This window comes from Phoca vitulina, unplaced genomic scaffold (assembly GCF_004348235.1).
Source record: "Phoca vitulina isolate PV1807 unplaced genomic scaffold, GSC_HSeal_1.0 scaffold22, whole genome shotgun sequence".
NCBI lineage: Eukaryota > Metazoa > Chordata > Mammalia > Carnivora > Phocidae > Phoca > Phoca vitulina.
The window spans coordinates 9,491,813-9,505,663 of record NW_022589725.1 but is presented as its reverse complement, the minus strand read 5'-3'; the positions used below and the strand labels follow the sequence as shown (position 1 = coordinate 9,505,663).

The 13,851-nt window shown below is 54.1% G+C and overlaps 1 protein-coding gene across 6 annotated transcripts in view; it reads left to right on the top strand.

The window, feature by feature from the left end:
- Window positions 1-13,851, top strand: part of DLGAP4 (DLG associated protein 4) — a 193,252-nt gene that overhangs the window by 145,062 nt on the left and 34,339 nt on the right. Inside the window, exon 1 of one of the 6 annotated variants that reach the window (XM_032420075.1) lies at window positions 179-1,830. The exons of the other annotated variants lie outside the window; for them this stretch is intronic. The gene's annotated coding sequence lies outside the window, so the exon portion shown is untranslated. Of the gene's footprint in view, window positions 1-178; window positions 1,831-13,851 lie in introns of those variants that run through there. 6 annotated transcript variants of the gene reach the window in all.

The window sequence follows — 13,851 nt, the reverse complement described above, 5'->3', positions numbered from 1 at the left end:
CTTACATTGTTTCACCACCCCCATCTCCAGAACTCTTTCCATCTTGCAAAACTGAAACTCTTCACCCATTAAACAATAGCTCCCCGTTCCTCCCTCCCCCCAGCGCCTGGCAACCCCCATTCTACTTTGTCTCTAGGATTCGACTCCTCCAGGTGCCTCATTCACAAGGCTGTCTTAAGAGGATGTATTTGAAAAGGGGGTTATATGATATCTCTGAACAACGAAGTCTTTGGGTGGTGATTAATTCTCCCAGTTAATGCACACTGCAACTCACAGCTTCGTGTGACCGCGTTCCAGCAGAGTTAACAGGCTGATCATCTCCTGGGAGGGCTTTTCTTCGCAGACGTAGCCTTGGTTCCAAGGCCCTGTGGCTGCATGGAACCTGGCCACAGCCCCCCTGTGGAGGCAGGATAATAGGATGGGGAAGGCTGTGGATGTAATCCTAGGACCCAGGCACAGTTCCTCAGTTAGCTGCTTACCTGCTGTGGGATTTGGGCCAAGTCCCTCCACCTCTCTGAGCCTCATCTTCCTTCTCTGAGACGGGACAGTACTTTCTGTCATGTGGACAACCCAAAATCGGTGAGATAGATAGTGGACTTCCCTTGGCAGTTTTGAGGATCCTAGCACAGTGTTCAATTGTGATTAAATTGTAAGGGAAATGGGACTCCTGATCCCCATGTTACAGAAGCAGCAGAGACTTAGAAGTGGCGTGACAGGCCTGAGGTCATTCAGCACTTGGGCGTCGACCCTGGGCTGAAACCCAGCCACCCTCAGTCACAAGCAGCAGCTACTGTGGGTTCCTCGTTGGTCAGTCTTTTGATGGGTAGGAGACTGTGAAACAAATAGTTGCTTTCCCATCTTACTGGATTGAAAACATTGCCCAAGAAACTCTCTTGTTGGTGGGCCTGCAGGGGAGGACACAGGGTGAAGGTTTTGGTGCGGAGTCAAGGACAGTGATTCTGCATCATGGGAATAGAGTCCTAAAGCATTTCTGTGGTGATCATCTTGCCCAGGGACAACACCAATCTTGCACTTCGCAGTTACTGCCCATACTAGGCCCGTGGCAAACATCAGTCAATCACAGGCACTCCCACTGAGCCTGGACACAGCTCCAGGATCCTTCTTACCACAGGCAGGTACTCCCAATGACCCGGAAGTAGCACACCCAGTGCAACCAGTGCGATCTCCAACCTAGTACAGTCCCAAGCTTTTACAGACAGGTGGCCGTCCTGGGAGGGAAGGGACTGCTTCAGGGGCAGGTGATGTCACAGGTCTCTTTGTGAGAGTGGAAAAGGGTCCTTTGGCAGGAAAGCCCAAAGCCTGGAGAGGTGTGATGAGTATGCTTGCAAAAACATCGCGGCACAGCAGCTCCCAGAGGGGTAGAAGTTGTCGAGGTAAAGTCCAGTTTCTTCAGGTGCTCTTTGGGGTGCTGGCTTGGGCTTGAGGTCTTTGTGGAGGTGCACTCTCCACCAGCAGAAGGAGACCAGACTTGTCTTTCTACAGTGGCTTCTAGCTTTGAGGGAATGTGTGCGGTCTTGCTCGTCAGTGAGCTTGTGTTTTTACTATTTGTGACACTGGATGCTGTGAAGGTTGGGTTCTGGAGATTGAAACCTATAGGGTTTGCACTCACTTAGCAGATAGAATGTGACTTGCTGTGTGACACTGAGCAAGTCCCTCAACCTCTCTGAGCCTCCGTTTCCTCAGCAGCACAAGGGGAGATGGTGAAAACATATCCTGAGGGGATCAAATATAAGACGCAGGTGTAAGGACCTCGGACAGTGACTGGGCCACTGCAGTAGCCACCGATTCCTGAGCAGACACTAAACACTGGTAATTATGACTGTTAGCCGCTAATCACCCACTTAGTACCCTGTGCCATTGTGGGGGCCGGGCTCCGTGAGCAGGGTGGGGAGGTTGGTGACCTTCACTTTGGGTGGGTGTTCTTTCAAAGAGATCTCCCCAAATGTCACCATAATGTGCTTTCAGAGGTGGTTGGGAAAAAATTGACCAGGGACGGGTCCGGGGGCATGAGGAGGGAGCCTGTAGTCACGACTTGTCCCAGCGCCTCTGTCTTCTGCTTGCCAAGTCACTTCTTACAGATTCTTTTCTACTTGCTGTGTCCTCAGTCTTCTTCCGGGGGAAGGCCCTGTAGGCCTGTACCACTTTTGGGATAAAGTCAGAAGCAGGGTCCTATCTCCTAAATGTCAGCGGACATTTGCCTGGGCACCTCTTCTGGGCTGAAGACAGGGTTATAGGGATGGAAACCACATAGCCTTCAGGGGCCTCAGGGTCTAAAGGGAGAAGGAGAAAAGCAAACAGCGCGATGCCGAGGGCCTGGAGCACTTCTAAACATGGGGCATGGACCCAGCGAAGGAGCCAGTCAGGGAAGGCTTCTTGGAGGGAGCCATGCCGGAACTGAGATCTGGAGGAGGCGGCGGAATGAGGGAGGAGGTAGGGTGTTGCAGGCAGGGAGCAGCCCATGCCGAGGCCTGGAAGCTGAGAATGTGATGTGTTGGCATGAAGAGGGTGGTGGGGAGAGAGGGGAGCTTGGCAAGGCAGGGACACCAGTGGTCACCAAACAAAACTATCAGACGGTGATACACATGTGGCATGGAGGGGGTGGGCAGCTGTGGGTCCTCACACAGGGCACTGAACCCGCCTGCCCCAGCCCCTGGCCTGCGGAGTGCCTCGGCGGGGCTGGGATGGGGCAGCAGCTGCGTGGGCCCCCACCAGGCCCTTTCGCACCCGCTTCTCCAGACACTCACAGCAGTCCTAGGGCAGGGGGCAGGGCAAGCAGCTATCGGTGGCATGTTATGGATGAGAGAAACTGAGGACCAGGAGCCAGTACCGTGAGTGAGTGCAGAGCTAGTGCTCAGAAGCAGGTGGCGGGTGCTGACAGATCTCCTGTTCTGAGGTGGGCTTATCATCTCAGGTGGGGGCTCTGTGCTGCCAGACTTCCCGGAGGAAGGCACCTTAAACCCCGTCTGTGCCGAGGCCCTGGTGTTAGTCCTCACGTCATTTCCCATGTAGCTGGGCTGAATGAACATTCTCCTCTGTCTTTTTTGCTTGTTGATAACAATTCTCTGGATGGGAAAAAAAAAAGTTTGAAGTATAAATGTCACACATGCACACAAATGATGCCTGATGTCCCATCCAGAACTGGGTGTGACGTAGGAGGGCAAAGAAAGAACAAACAACTCGGGCTTGGATGGAATCCGAAGGGTCACACCCATGAGGGCTTGTGTCTTCTCCCAGCAGCCATCATGCCTGTGTCTGGCCTCGCTGCACCCTCCTGGGCAGCTCTGCCCTTTAGAAAGTGCCTCCTTATAATGCAGAATCTGGTTCCCCTTAACAGCCTCACCTTCCTGTCCCCACTCGGGTTGTAGTGTGATGACTTGGAGCACATGTGTGTGCAACATCTTCTAGGTATTTGAAGACAGTAGCCATGCTTTTCTGAATTGGCTTTCTTTTCCAGAACACCGTCCCAGTCTCTCCAAGCCCTCGCTCATGTTGAACGAGGCGTGACTCATGGTACACATGTATCACACCCCATTTGTGGCAGATCTCTGAGAGGCAGCACTAACCAGTCATAGCATTCGTGATCAGTCAGTCCCGGCTTTCTCAGGCTCCCTGTGGCCCCGCCCAGCAGAGGAGGCATTTCCTCGCCACCTCGGCATTTACTGCATTTACTGCATTTACTGCGAGTTGCCTCAGCACAAGGACTTACTTGTCCTGGATCCTCCTGCCTGCCCAGGACCCAGCGTGGGAATCCCCCGCTGTAAAATAGGCATTCGTCATCACGGATGGATTTGAGACTTCTGCCCATGTGGATTGCCTTCTCCTCGGGCTCCAGCTGGGCAATGCCCCTTGTCCAGAGTCGCCAGCATCACGACCACGGCATCATCCCGAGTTCAGTGGGGGCTGCCCCCCCTGCCCCGGTCCTGTCCTGTACCTTTTCTGTCGGTGCAGCCTCAGGCCGTGTCTGTGGTCAGCAGGAGTCGCTAAGGCATTTTCCCACACGTGCTGCTTTCTTATGGAATGGTCTAACATGGGATCCAAACTCAAAATCTTAATACAAGCTCTGAGGACTAGGCCCTCTCCCTTCTTACGTCTCCGTCCCCGGGCCTGGCACCAAGGCAGGCGGCACTGCCAGTGGTGACCTGACCTGAACCCAAGGTTTTCCCCATTCAGTTCCATCCTGTTTGTTTCATCCCATCTCTCAGCTGCCCAGGCTTCTTGGCTCCTGATCCTGTCACCCGATATACCACCTGTCACTCTAGGCACAGTGAATGAGCCCGTTTACACCTTCTTTCTATTCTGGGATCCTCTCGGTCATTCAGAATGATGAAAGAGGCCAGCAATTCGGGTGCATGGGGCCTGGCAGTGTCTGGCTCTGGACACAGGGGCCTGTGACAGCTTATAAAAAGCCAGGCTTTTGTGACTCATCACCAGGGTTTGACGTCAGCCCTCCAGAAGTGAGGGTGGTTTTTTAAGGCTTTTTCTAAGTTGAATTTCCCAGACCGGGCTCCTGAGACCTTGGAAAGGCAGCAATGAAGCCCACATGCTAGGGCCGGTATTTGAAAAGCCAAATCTTGGATTCTCCACACCCCCCCCCCCCCAACTCCCCACCAGGCCAGACAAGGGACTGTGCACATGCGCTTTTCACATGGACTGCGGCCACAGCAGCCCGGCACTCCAGGTATCATCTACTCCGCCGCACCCCCTCCTAGTGGTTATAACTTTGACCTACAACGAGAAAGTCATGATTCAGTAACTGCAGCTTGGAAGCTGGCATCTCTTTAAAGCTCGGACTCCCAGGGGTGGTGGTAATAGGTGTCCTGGGGGGTAGGGCAGGGGCCCCTGAGCAGAGCTGCTGGCAAAGCGGACTCCACAGGCAGGTCTCGTAGGATAAATAAGATAGCAAGACGATGTTTGTGGCAGATTCCAACACAGAAGGGATGAGGAGGGGGGCGCCTGGCTGGCCTAGTTGGTAGAGCGTGATCTTGGATTTGTAAGTTCAAGCCCCACATTGGGTATAGAGCTTACTTAAAAATAAAATCTTAAAGAAAAAGAGAATGGGCGAGGAGTGAATGTTGCCTGACAGGTTGCTTACCGGATACTTTGCCGTAATGGTAGAAGTGGATTTTGAGAATAGCATGCTATTTGGGGTCCCCTGGTCAGGGGCTGGAGGAGGTAGGGCTGCCTCCCTGAACGCCTGGAGCTGGTGGTCTCCAGGCTGGGAACCTGAAGGCATCTTCCTTTCTCAGTCTGGGGAGAAGAGGGACACACCCACACTTAGAACCCCAGGCAGAGGCCCCTGCTCTGCCACTTGATCCTCAGAGAGCACGTTCCTTTCTGATCCTCAGTTTCTTCCTTTGTACTATGAGGATGTTGAAGTCGTGTGGTGGGTCAGGGTACTGTGTGGGAATTCCATATGGAGAAAAAATGGGAGCCGCTCTGAGGGACCTGGAATGGGATGGGAGTCAAAAAGGCCTTCCTCAGTTCCCCCCTGGGGGCCCTCAGAACCTGGTTTGAAAATTACTGGCATTATTATCTCCTAGGACTCTGGAATTTGGAGGCTCCTCCTCATTTCTAATCCCAGCACCCCTTCAACCAGCTGTGTGACCTCTCTGGGCTTTACTTTGAAGCTGAAGTGAGAGCCAAGCTGGGGAAATCCTGGGCAGCTGGGGAACCCATGTCAAGGGTTCTGGTGTTTTTGGTGAGAGGGCCAGAGTGTCTGGGACCACACACCTGGAGGAGAAGGGCCTGAGGAAGGGCAGTGGGCAGCAGTGATCACAGACGGGGATGGGGGGCCCACCTTTTCCTTCCACGTGCTAGGGTTCTGGTCCAGGGGGCACCAGGCCTCTGCCCCCATGGCCAGCAGAGCCAGAGGCTGCCACCTTCTAACTTACTCAGGAAATCATCAGACCCTGCTTGAGGGCCCCAGGAGCGGAAGCCCGTCTAGGTCCTGCCTGGGGAACTGGCCTGGCTGAGATCTCAGCCAGGCGCTGCTGGGTGGCACCAGACTCCAGCCGTGGGCATCATGGTGCAGTAGTAGCTGCAGGCACTGGTTCTGGGATCAAAAAGGCTGAGCTCAGATCTGGGCTTTTCCACTGTGCGACCTTGGGTTGCACGGACCTGCCTGCCACCTAATGTGGCACATAGGTCTGTGACTGCTGGAGCAGTGGTCCTCACTGGCTGTGCGATCTTGGGTTGCTCACTTCTCTCTGAGCTTCATTTTCTTCCTCTTTGAAACGGGAATGGCAGCCTGGTAAAGAGGTGGTGAGCTGAAACCCTTAAAGTGCTTTATGCTAGGCCAGCTCAGGGCCACCCTCAACCAGGGGAGGGGCCCTGGAGCTTGTGAAGTCTCCCGACCCACTGCTTCCCGTCCTGGAGACCCAGCTGAGCTGAACTCTGGGTCCATCCGGAGGGCATTGTGTAACCCTTCCTCTGCCCCTCTGGCCTGAACGTGTCAGGACAGAACCCTCACACACCCTTGCCCCAGCTGGGGCGCAAACCGTGCTTCTGAGGAGCAGAGCAGCTGTCCCCGGGGCAGGGGCAACCAGGTGGGGCCCTCTCAAGCAGCTGCTCCAGGCCCATGAAGGGGGTTGGCCATCTGCACTCCGGACCCTGTCCTCTCCCCCTACCTGTGCCCTGGTGCCAAGAACCTGAAGCCGGACCTGGCCTGCCGACCAGAAGGGGCTTTCTCTGCTTTCACCCAGCCAGACCTGAGACACCATCAGAAGTACCTCCTGGCTGCTTAATTTCAAGGTTCCCAAGGGTGTCCTGCCTTTCCAAGGGGGAGGGTCTTGGAGACAGAGTGGGGGAGAGGGAGCGGGGGAAGAGGGGCTAGAGCTCCAGAAAAAGCAGAGAGGTCTGAGGACCGCTGCTCCAGCAGTCACAGATCTATGTGCACATTAGGTGGCAGGCAGGTCCCTGCACAGTGTTTTTTAAAACTTTGACTGAACTCATTCCATTTAAAAATATAAGGGTTTTATTATTATTTTTTTTTAAGTCCAGATTTCTGACTTCTGTCACCCGGTCTCCACATGGCAGCTGTGGACCCAGAGGGGTTAGATAACCAGTCTCCTATAGACCTTTGAACTTGTGACCCCCATTCAAGGTCAGTCTGCTTAGTTTACAGCTGGGGGGAAACTAAGGCCCAGAAAGGATCAGGTCCTGTGCAAGGGACACTGGCCCACCACGTCCAGTGTTGAGTTTAGAACCTGGCATCTTGGCCTCATAGAACAGAGCTTTTCTACGCTGCCACTCAAAGTGAAAAGCCTGCTCCCTCATCTGTAAAACATCGGTGATAATTATCTCCCCTCCCAGGCCTATGTCTGGAATGAAGTAGCACCTGGGCAGGACTCATTCAGTAATGATTCTTTTAAATCTGAACTTGTGATACGCCTGGCCTGGAAAATGTTGCTGAAAGCACTGCTTGCTTTCCCTCTCTGCCAACTTCTAGGAATGGTTATTTCCAAACAATTTCTGATACCCATTCCTTAGGATTTATTGAGCTCTCATTCCCACAGCCTCATTACCCAACTTCAAGCAGCGTTGCTCAAGGCTTTACATCCCACCAGCCTGTGTCCCTATAGTGCACCTCTATGTGTGCGTGTATGCGTGTGTGTTTTGGGACTGACCTAAAAGGAGCTCAAAGCCCTGGCCCTGGGCATTGGATTCCAACTCAGACTCAGGAGTAGATCATTTTGCTTCCTTGAGCCTCAGTTTGCCCAACTGTCAAATAGGGGGTTGTTCATTTATTCAGTATTTACAGAACCCAGCCATGTATTGGCCTGGTGCTGTAATTATACAAGATACTGAGGGTCTCCACCCTCGGGAACCTGTATTAGATACTCAGGATCCCTTTCTGGTAGGAGAGCGACAGAAGACAAGTAAACCAGTAAGTTGCTTAATGCATGAATGAAACAGGGTGGTCAGAGAGGTCCTTTTGAGGACCTGACTCCTGAGCAGAGACAGATCAGGATGGGAAGGAGTAGACATGGAAAGATGAGGGTGGGGATCATTTCACAGGTTCAGCGGCCCTGAGGTGGGCACATGCTCAGAATGTTTGAGAACAGCAAAGAGGGTAGTGCGGCTGGAACAGAATGAGCAAGGAGAAGGTATAGGAATCGAGGCTGGAGATGGGGGGATGGGGGGGGCAGTTCTTATTGTAGGCCAAAGTGAGCAGTGTGCCTTTTATTCTTCATGGAGTGGGGAGCCTTTGAAGTTTTTAGAAAGGGAAGGAAGTAGTCCATTTTGTACTTTGAAAAGATTCCTCAGGCTGCTGTTGGGAGAGTGGTTGTGGGTGGGTTGGGCCACTGACAAAGCAGAAAGGAGAGAGGACAGAAAGTGGCAACCTAGACCAGGCTGGTGGGGATAGAAGCCAGTCTCTATAAAATGTGCTTTTGTGGGGGAGGGGCAGATGGAGGTGGATGGGAAGGGGGGGCATTCCCTGGCTTCTGGAGTGTGTAACTGAGTGCATGAGGTCCCCGCTCTCTGAGAGCAAGGCCATTGTGGGGGAGAAAGGGATTCAGATTCATTCTGGACACTCTCAGCTTGAGATGGCCTTGGCACTTCACATGGAGCTGCCTGGTGCACTGGGCTATTGAGACAGGAGGTGATCTGCCCTCCGGCTGCTGTCAGGTCTGGTGCTATAAAACCCTCTGACTGCAGGCCAGTTGGGAGGGACTTTATGAGGGATACTGCAGGTAGGAAGAAGATGCCTCTGTTCCTGACAGCCCCAAGAAGCCAAGGACACAGCCCTCAGGCCTCCTTGCCTTGGTCCCTGTCTTCCCTTCACTGGCAACATTACCTCAGTCCTACTTGGCCAAGCCGTGCCCTGCCCACAACGGTCTTCTCATGCCTTGGGGGCTGTCCTGTCCTGCTCCTTTGCTCACAGAGGATCCCTTCACGTGAAAGCCCCACGTTTCCTTGCCAGTGGGTGACTGGGGTCCCCAGGAGGTGATCACTCTCTCCTTGATCCAGAAACCATGGTAACAGTAGTTGCAGGGGCCCCGCCCATGATTATAAAGCTTCCTATCTGTCATCTCTTTGGCTCCTACTCAGGGCATATTGGGTATCACACCCCATTCTCTGGGTGAAATCATTGATGTGCCCAAGGGTGCCTCCACATGACCCTCACCCACTTAGTGCAGTGGGTGGGGGGCACAGGGTAGTAGCCTTCCGGCAGCCCAGGTTTAAGCCCCAGCCCCAACACTGCCTCTCTGGGAGGTGAGCTAGGGCGTTGTTCCGCCCCTCTGAGCCTCATCTGTAAACTGGAGCAGTGGCAGACCTACCTCGCATGCACCCATTTTGAGGATTCAGTTGGCTGGAGTGCAATCCATCCTCCTTATTTGCAGTAGTTACGTTCATGAAGTCTGACAAACGCTGAATTAGTGAATGCGTTCTGAACCATGGTTCCTGGGGGAAATCGAGGCCCTGCAAGACTTTGGTCACATTTCCACCAGCCAATCAATACATAACCTTGTTTTCTGCGTCTTTCTGTTTAAAAATAATATACTAATGGTTTATTAACACTGAATTGGCCAGTAGCATTATGACTCATGCCTGCACAAGGCTTGTTGGATACCTATTTTCTCCATAGGCACGTCACGACCTTCTTCAGCGCTATGGAGAAATCACCAACAGAAAGACTAAAAATGTGAAAAACATACCCCTAAATAGACCAGGAAAAGCACACTGGTTTACAATAGGAGAGCTGAAACAAGAAGGCAGGGTGTCCCCTTGTTCAAGCTTAGCTAGGAAAGTGTGCACTGGGTGGGTGGCTCCACTTCCCTGTGCGTGTCTGGCAGTGACCACAAAAACCCTGTGAGTGTCGGTTTCGGGGTTACAAACAAATGTTATCAAGTAGGTGAATTCGGATACAGAGTCCTGAGTCATGGGGACTGACTGTGTATGAAGCCCCTGCTCAGGCCTGGCCCAGCCAGTGCTCGGTAAGGGCCACTGTTGGCATCGGAGCGCATCCTGGATTCCGGACAGGACTCCAAGGGTGGGGCCGGGGCTCCCTGAGCTTTGTTGCTTTGTCTTCCCCAGTGTGCCACGTTTGTGACCTCTTGGGTCCTGTGCACGTTGGGGTCCGAGGCAGGTGTCGATTCTGGAGGCCCTGAAGGCCCCCGCTGAAGGGTTTGTTCCAAGTCCACTGGGTGGGTTGTGGCACCATGGAAAGGTTTCAGACTAAGCCGTGATGTGGTTGCATTTCTCAAGTGGCCGACCAAGGTGGAGGAGGGACCGGAAAGGCAGGACAGGAGGTTGGGGGCCAGGGAGGAGCAGTCTGGGTGTTCTAGGGGAGGCTGGCTCTAGATCAAGGGGACAAGGAATGGATAGGAGAGGCAGTTAGGAAGCACCTGGTCCTGGGGAGTGGTGGAGGATTCCCAGGAGGACGTTGGGGTAAGAGGTGCTGCCAGGCGCTCTCGCTGGAGTTTGGAATTAAAGTTTGAAGTTGCTAGCTCTGAAGGCACAGCAAGGGAGGTAGCTTCCAGGCTGACACGGTGGGACAGTGGGGTCACGTGGGCTGTCAGCAGGAATGTGGCTCTGAGAGGGCAGTCTGTCCCTGATCCTGACCTCGCTGCTCGGAATTGCTTCCCAACTTCCCGTTTTGGGGGAAGAAACAGAGGGATGAGGGGAGGCCTTTGAGACTGGTAGGTGGAAGCCTTGAGCTGTTTTTCCCACAGCACCCAAATGGGCTGCCCCGTTGAGCTGTGTCATTTGACAGGTTGCTCACTGGTGAGACAGGGCAGGGATCCCATAGGCCCTGAGCCCTTCCTCTGACAAGCCCTTTCCTCAGCCTGGCAGGGCCAGCAAAAGGAGTTAAGGCAGCTCTGGCTCAGAGGCCAGCGCTGTCTGTCCTCAGGGGGCTGACGTGGGCCCCACGGCCTCTTGTCAAGCCCGCTGCCGTGGCTCCCACACTGTCTGGGGCCGCCTGCACCCGCTGCTCTTCAGGAGTCTAGGCCTCTTCTTCAGCTCCCCTGCCAAGCTTGGGCCCCCGGTTGCCAGCAGCAGGAGGGCCATGCTGGGCCTCCAAGGCACTTGCAGGGGGCTACCTGCCCGGGTGGCTGCGTCGGTATCTCTGGGGAGACCGTCACAGCCATTCTGCTGAGTGTCTAAAGCTCTGTTGGGTCATCTTGTTACACGTTGACTTAAAAAAAAAAAAATGCAGAAATAAATTCATTCTGACCTGATAGAGTTTGCTGGATAAGATCTTGAAGCAGAAGGCAGAAATGAGACAAAGGGAGCTTCTACTTAGGAGAAGCAAGGACTTGTGTGCTGTGGGGCAGGGAGGCTGGCTGGATGTCTGGGGCCGGGGGCAGACTGCACGGAGGAGGCCTTGCACAACGGGCTCCTGTCTGAGCCTGGGCTTGACGGACTGGCTGGGCCGAGATGGGGGCAGGGAAGCATGCAGCTCCTGGGTCGGGGGGTGGGGGGGCCTCCGTGTGCGCACTGCTGTGGCTCAGCTGGAGGTATGTTCAGTCTCTAGCTTCCTGGGCAAATCTGAACGTTTTCCAGAGTGAATGGACAAAAAAGTTGGACCCACGTGCTATGTTATTATAAACTGTGGCACATAGAATGTCTCCCCTGGGCAGGGAGGGCCACAGTCCCATCCTGGAGGATGCGGTGCCGGCCAGGTCCAACATCTTGGGTCTCTGGGGCACTTGCCCCCTTCTAAAGTTTAACTGGCAAATGATGATTGTGCTGGATCCTGGGCTGGGTCCTGGGCAGGTGACACGCATGGGACACACACTCAGTCGGGCACAGCCACAGCCCCGAGTGTTCCAGCTGATCCACAGAGAAAGGAGAGGGGCAGACTGCCTGGGCCAGCAAGAGCTTGGGGTGGAGGAACTGGCTGAAGGACCCACAAAGGGATTCTGGTAGGCCAAGTGCATGTGCAAAGGCTTGGGTGCATGCAGAGTGTGGTGTGTTTGGAAAAACGTACATTTGGTTCTCTGAAGCTGGAAAGGCCATGCTAAGGGGGTGGGAGGACAGGAGATGAAGCTGCAGAGATGGGTGGTCAGTCGGGACCAGGCTTTAGAAAGGGCTTCCAGTAGGGAAGGAGACAAGAAGCTTACATACTCCAGTGTTGGGAGCCTTCGCTAAAGCTACATGATCTTGACTTGGGGCAACTAACCGGTTTTTATAGCAGGGATGAGGTTCATTTTCTCATTCAACAAATATTGAGAGCTTTCTCTAAAGCTTGAGGTGGTACCCTGGGCCTGGGATATGACCTGCTGTGCCAAGACAGACAGAGTTCCCCCAACAGCCCCAAGCCTATAACCATCAACAAGTAAATGCCTAAATGAGCAGATGACAAATGTGACAGGGGCTCTGACGGAGATGCTGGCTGATCTGAGAGTAGAGGGCAGTCAGAGGAGACCTCTCTGAAGAAGGGACACTGGAAGCGTGAGGAGTGGGGACTTTCCAGGTAGAAGGAGCAGCATGTGTAATAGCCCCACGCTGGGAAGAAGGGCAGTGGGGGCAAGGAACACAGAATGGCCGGAGTGTCCAGTCCTGGGCCTGTTTTTCATCCTCCTGCCCTGGGGAAAGACAGTGCTCAGAGCTGAGGGATGCCTGCCACCCGGGGAGCCCCCCAAGGCCCTGAAATCCTCCCTCTTAGTCACACCACTTACCTGGCTGTGACTTGTGCCCCAGGAGACCGAGCAAATCCTAGATAAGTTTACCTTTCCTCTTATCACATCTGGCCATGTGGCCTGGCCCCTTGCTAGTTCACTTTCCCTCTGAGTGTGTGTCAGGACTCTGGACCTGGACAACCCTGAGCGAGAGGCTGGAGGGTTAGTCTTCTGTCTGGGCACCCCACTGTCTCCTGACGGGGATGCCTCTTCCACATAGGTCACTGCATACACTAACTCCTTCAGGCCAGGGACAGCACCACCCCGCAGATGGGGACAAGGACCGTGCTGGGTCCCACAGCCTCAGCCAGGCTTAGAACCCAGTTCTTGCTCTGCTGGGCGCTGTTGGCCATTGGCTTCAACAGGCTGCTCTTAATGTCTGGCTCTTGCAGGAAAACCTCCCCAGGGCTGGTCAGAGAACCAGCCCAGCCTCTCTGACCAGTGACCCAGAGGTAGCTCACCACCCCCCACCCCCACTCCAGGTCTAGCTCACTCTGTACCAGAAACTAATAGGAGCCATGGCAGCCCTGGGCCTGAGCCTTACTCTCTGTGATGTAGCCTCTGTAATCCCTTCCTGTGACCACCAAATTAGTATAAGACAGAGCTGGGATCTGAACTCAGGCTTGTCTGGTTCTCTGCTGCCTTCTGGCTCCTTACCATCAAAGGAATGACTCTCAAATGGTAGAATTTCAGGCAGTGGAGAGAAGGGATTTAGAGCAGGAATCTCTCCTATCCTTGAATGAGAACGAATGGGAAAATGCTTTGAGTTTGTCAAGGGCCGTGTGAATATGGTGTGCTACCACCTGGGTTAGAACTCCTCCCCACCCACTGAACAGATGGGGGTACTGGAAAGTCCAGAGTGGGCCAGAGACTTCCATGAGTGATTGCCAGGGCCTAGAAGCCAGGCCTCTGCCTTTAGTCTAGGCCCTCCCTCCTCCAGCAGTCCGATCTCAGCTTGGGCATGCCCCTGCAGACAGGCTCCAGAATCTAGCAGGATACTGCGGGGCACAGTGATCAGTGCAGCCCCGTCCTAGCAGGGAGGGGCCTAAAGCTGGGGTAGCAGAGTGAGAGAGGCTGCGCAGCTGAACAGATGCTGGTTGCCACTTACTGTTAGCAGCTCTGGGTAAGTTATCTGACCTTTCTGAACCTCACATGCCCCATCTGTAAAGTGGGCACAATCCTGTCCCCGCCTCACAGGGTCACT